The sequence below is a fragment of the Nanorana parkeri genome, unplaced genomic scaffold, assembly GCF_000935625.1.
Source record: "Nanorana parkeri isolate BGI_ZX_2015 unplaced genomic scaffold, ASM93562v1 scaffold376, whole genome shotgun sequence".
In the NCBI taxonomy this organism is placed as follows: domain Eukaryota; kingdom Metazoa; phylum Chordata; class Amphibia; order Anura; family Dicroglossidae; genus Nanorana; species Nanorana parkeri.
The window spans coordinates 212613-217673 of NW_017306644.1; positions in this window are offsets into that span (position 1 = coordinate 212613).

Here is a 5061-nt window from a genome sequence, read left to right on the forward strand (position 1 = left end):
TGGGTAATATTTATTTTCTGTTCACATTGTATGACGCATTGCGCTGTGCAATGTCCACTCTCTCTCATCAGTCTCCAGATGCCGGGAATGGGCCAGGTGCTGGGGACATCATCAGTGGCCTCTCAATGGCCGAAGAGATAAACAAGGTTGGCTTTAGATGTCCAGTACTTTTATTCCTGATAATGAATGTATTCCATGGATTATCACTACACAACCTGCGTTATTATGAATAATCAGATACAATATTTACCCGGCTTGTCCTGTCCTCAGACATGATAGACATCACCTACACCGTACAATGTAGAATCTGTGGCTTTTATCTGAGCAAACTTTTCTGGGAACAAATCTATAAATCCTGAGACTACGCTTTACATATCCTGTGCCACATCATTTGTGTCTAACGCATTCCGCTATAGCAGACTGCTACTAGACTTCTTGAAGCTGGACTCCGGGATCAGCAAATATTGTCCTCATACAAGAATCATGTGTATTCTTCATTGGTGAGCTTTGCGTATTTCTTCCAGATCTGTGCAGAGATCCAGTGTGATGCTTGGAGCTTCCTGTAATAAAGACCGGTCACTGCTGCTCTCTCTCCTTGTGCAGGGGGACTGGTCTTCTCTCTGCCCCCTCCTGTGCTACAGACCAGTCATTGCTGCTCTCCTTGTGCAGGGGGACTGGTCTTCTCTCTGCCCCCTCCTGTGCTACAGACCAGTCATTGCTGCTCTCCTTGTGCAGGGGGACTGGTCTTCTCTCTGCCCCCTCCTGTGCTACAGACCAGTCATTGCTGCTCTCCTTGTGCAGGGGGACTGGTCTTCTCTCTGCCCCCTCCTGTGCTACAGACCAGTCATTGCTGCTCTCCTTGTGCAGGGTGACTGGTCTTCTCTCTGCCCCCTCCTGTGCTACAGACCAGTCATTGCTGCTCTCCTTGTGCAGGGTGACTGGTCTTGTCTCTGCCCCTCCTGTAATAAAGACAGGTCACTGCTGCTCTCTCCTTCAGCAGGGTGACTGGTCTTGTCCCCCCCTGCAGATTTTTACACGAAGCCTGTAATGTGTGGGGCTTTGCTGGGTCCCTCCCACAGCTCAGCTCTCTGCACAGGCTATGTGCAGCACAGTGATGATGTCACTACAATGTTTACAACATAATATCTGGGATTGTAAAGGCATTTGGCGCACACAAAGCGGGTTTATATCCTTTGTGGCTAATGAATATGTTTATGAAAGTTTCTGTCCCCAGAGTTTATTATATAACGCAGCCTTATATAAAAAAAAGATGAAGTGGGCAAGTATTAGCACCAGATTTTTCTTGATCTCTCTGACCCCGCTGGAGAGAGTTCACACTAGTTCCTGTCTAATTAGTTACTAATTTGTATTGGGATTGTAGTCCATCCCGGGACTGAGCTTGGGGCGGTGACTACTTTACAACACACACAGGGACCACGGGGAACAAAAGTAGCCCCCCTCCAGAAGGAAGGAGAGTGTCAGCACCAATTCAGAGATGATTGGAGGATCTACAGCCGAGTGACACACAAATAAGTTACAATGTTGTTCATAGTGAAGGTACCTGAATGTATTTTTAAGATTTAACTCCGGAGTTTAGTGTCACTTTAAGGACATGGGTTTAACCCTTCCTCATTTTATCCTAAACAAAACCGCTGGGATGGAGTGTCACTGTCCAGGAAGTCATTGATGAGTTCTGCCTAAATATCAGCCCCCCAAAGATCCTTCACCTGACTCAGACAGAGTACACAATGCATTGGCACTGGTCATGTGACCCAGCGCCAGTCCCATTCTCTGATTTCCCTTTCTCTTTTCTAAGCTTACCCACAGACATCACACTGAGATCCCCAGCGCTGTGGCCGATTTCACAGTTGAACAACCTTAGAGCAGAACTCCGGGCAAACATGTTCCTAAACCTTGCAATGGGGCTATCCCCGCACTCTAAGGGTTAAGTACTTCTTTTTATCTAGGTGGTAAAAAAAGTTATACTCACCCGATCCTTATCTTGCTTGCTATTAGATTGGTCCCTAAAGCCTCTCTCCCCCTCTGCTTCAGCGTTCTAAGGATCCTTGAGTCATCACATTCTATACACAGTGTATAGGATGTGAGGACACTGAGGGACATATCTTCGCTGCAGCAGAGGAGGAGGCAGCTGGAAAGGACCGGCTCGGGTGGGTATAACTCTTTTTTTTTTAGGCACCTAGAAAAAATAAAAAAAGTGGGTGTCACATGGGGGGTAAGGTGGGTTGGCTCGCACCAGGGTGACACCATTAGAGGGGTGACACCGACAGTCATTTTGGTGTCACCCCCCTCTGAAAATTCGGGCACCGGGTTAAGGACAGTAGCTTGGACAGAGAGCCCGACAGTAGCTTGAGAGAGGAGGGGACCCGGCGGCATACCCTCTATCTTGGTGATGGACGCCGGCAGGTAACAGCGGTACCGCGCGTGACGTCATCATGTGCGTGCGCGATGACGTCACTGCGGGGTGTCACCGGGTACTCGCACCGGGTGTCACCTTGCCTCGGGGCGCCTCTGCCCCACTGCAATGGTTTAAAGGAGAACTATGAGGTGAGTGATTTCCACTCACCTCATAGTTCTAGCCGACCTGTGACAATGAGACTGTCACAGGTCGGCTCAGTAGATCGGGAGGTGAGCGAACACATACCGGCGTTCGCTCACTTCTCGATCCTGTCACGGCTCTCTGCCGTGACAGGGGAGGGGCTGGATTCCCCCCTCCCTGCTCCGCCAGCTCTGACTGGCGGAACGGACGGTGGGAGGAGGCGGGTACAGCTGGCTCTGCCTCTAGATAGGCAGAGCCAGCTGTCAGTCACGCAGCTGGGCGGATCCAGACATAATTGTCAGGATCCGCTTCAGCTGCGGCGTCTCAGTATACCGCGGGCTACAGCTCGCTGTATACTGAGCCTAGGGTGACGGGAGGACGCTAGTTTGTGTCCTCCCGTTACCCTAAGGAGAACTATGGGGAAAAGCCTTAACCCCATAGTTCTCCTTTAAGAAAATTTTTGCCCGGCGTTCTGCTTTAAGAAGAAAGAATTTTGCATGAACATTAACTTTGTCTACTGTAAAAGGAGCATGTTTCACAAATATAAAACTCCAGATAATATGAAAACGATGCACATTTTTGTGCGACATCTGATCATCCTAAGACAAAAAAAAAAAAATAGACACGGCCAAAAAGTGCTTTCATCCAACAGCAAAACGGACAAAAACACAAATTCACATCTCCAAACCTCTCTTAGCCAATCGAAGGAGCCGAGTGGCCTTTTCAGTGCTTTCAGTCTCGTTTTATTACAGCGCCAGAGTCAAATATTTATCTAAGTGTGAATTAATTTTTAGAGCATCGGTCCGCTTCCAGTAAGAAGGTGCACGCAGCACGGGGAGAAAGAGGCACACATAGTACAGAGGACACACATCCTGTACACACACACACACTGTACACACAGAGGCCAGGGCCCAGCCTGCTGCATACCAAGACTTGCCCTGTGGGAGTGTTCAGCCAGCGGAAGCTGCAGCCTCGCAGTCTGGGCTACATTTGTGTTTTATCCTACAGGCCTCTTTGAAGTCACCAAGAGGAAGAATAGGGAAAAGAAAAAAAACCTCGCCCCGCGGGCGTATGAATAGCACTTACTATCTCCATAGTTGCAGCATTAACTAAATAACAGGATTAGCCAGTCCGGAGATGTTTGGGTGCTTGAAGCAACCATCTTCTGCCATTCAGGTCATTTCCCCAAAAATACAAATTCAATATTACTGTAGGGATTAGTTCGGGATTTGTGCGAGGTCTTTTGTTGCCGTGTACTGCATTCCCCTCAACTGTCCCTCATTCGGGAACCAGATCCCTCCGTCCCTCTTTTCTCCTCGGGTTGTCCCTCTTTTCTCCTCGGGTTGTCCCTCTTTTTGGTCTGATACAGAGATCTAGGGAAATGGTTTATTTACCAAAAGTGATATTCTGCACTAAAACCTTCATCCTAGCTCTTATTTATCTTCTTTGCTTTTTGAAAAGTCAGCATGCAGGAAAAGTAATGGTTAAAAAAAAAAAGTAATTCTGGGTTTAACCAATCATGTTGGCATAAAAATTATTTCAAAAATTCCTAAAATTAATAATTATAATAAAAGGTTTATAAGCTATTTCAGATGCTGATGAAATCTCTTACAATGGAGGCTGCTTCTTGATTTTTAGGCCTTGTTCACACCAAGCGCGTTCCAGGTGCAGAGCAGTTACGAAACAGATCAAAACTGCGTCCAATGTATTCCTATGGTATTTTGGGCTCTAGTTCACACCGCAGCGTTCAGTTCCAGAGCATGTAAAAAAATGGCATCAAGCCCTGCTCTGGAATGCTCTGGAACGCATCAAAATGCATGCAAATGCCCTGGAACGCCCATTATAAACTAAAAAAAGGCCCGGAACGCATCAAAAACGCGGCACAACCCACTGCACTGCGTGTGCAGAAACTCATGCCAATCTGCGTTTGCCATTTGTTTCACTTGTTGGATTTGGCATAGGGACTCATTGAGGCCTTCAGCTGCCATTGTAATGTGTGGGACTTCTGGTGTGTCCCTGTGCCGGGGATTGGGCTACCTCCTGGCAAACTTGCACTCAATTCATCCTTTGCTACATATGCTCCAAGATGGCGGCTCTCACAGATCGGAGTAAGGACCGCACTACACAGAGGGGCCTTGATGAGGCAGCGTGGCTTCCACATATTTTGCAAAAGTTGTGCAACTAAAACCTCTGTTTTTAACCCTAAAAGTTAGACAGTGTGATTATTGTTATTTTATTTTTTTGGAGGCTGGTGAGTGCGCTGGGAATTTTTTATTGTATTCCACAAACACACAGACATAGCAGGGCAAGCTATTCCCCTGAGACTTGCTGATATATTTTAGTTTTTTTGGGGCGGGGCAGTTAGTAGTAAAGCATCTGATCATGGTAAAAGCTCCCTTCAGTCCCTACAGTCTTTAATCATAAGAGGCCAATTGTGAAATTGTGATTGGTTTCTAATTGTCTAGACACACCAGCCTGGAAAACGCAAACACAGCATTCGCCGT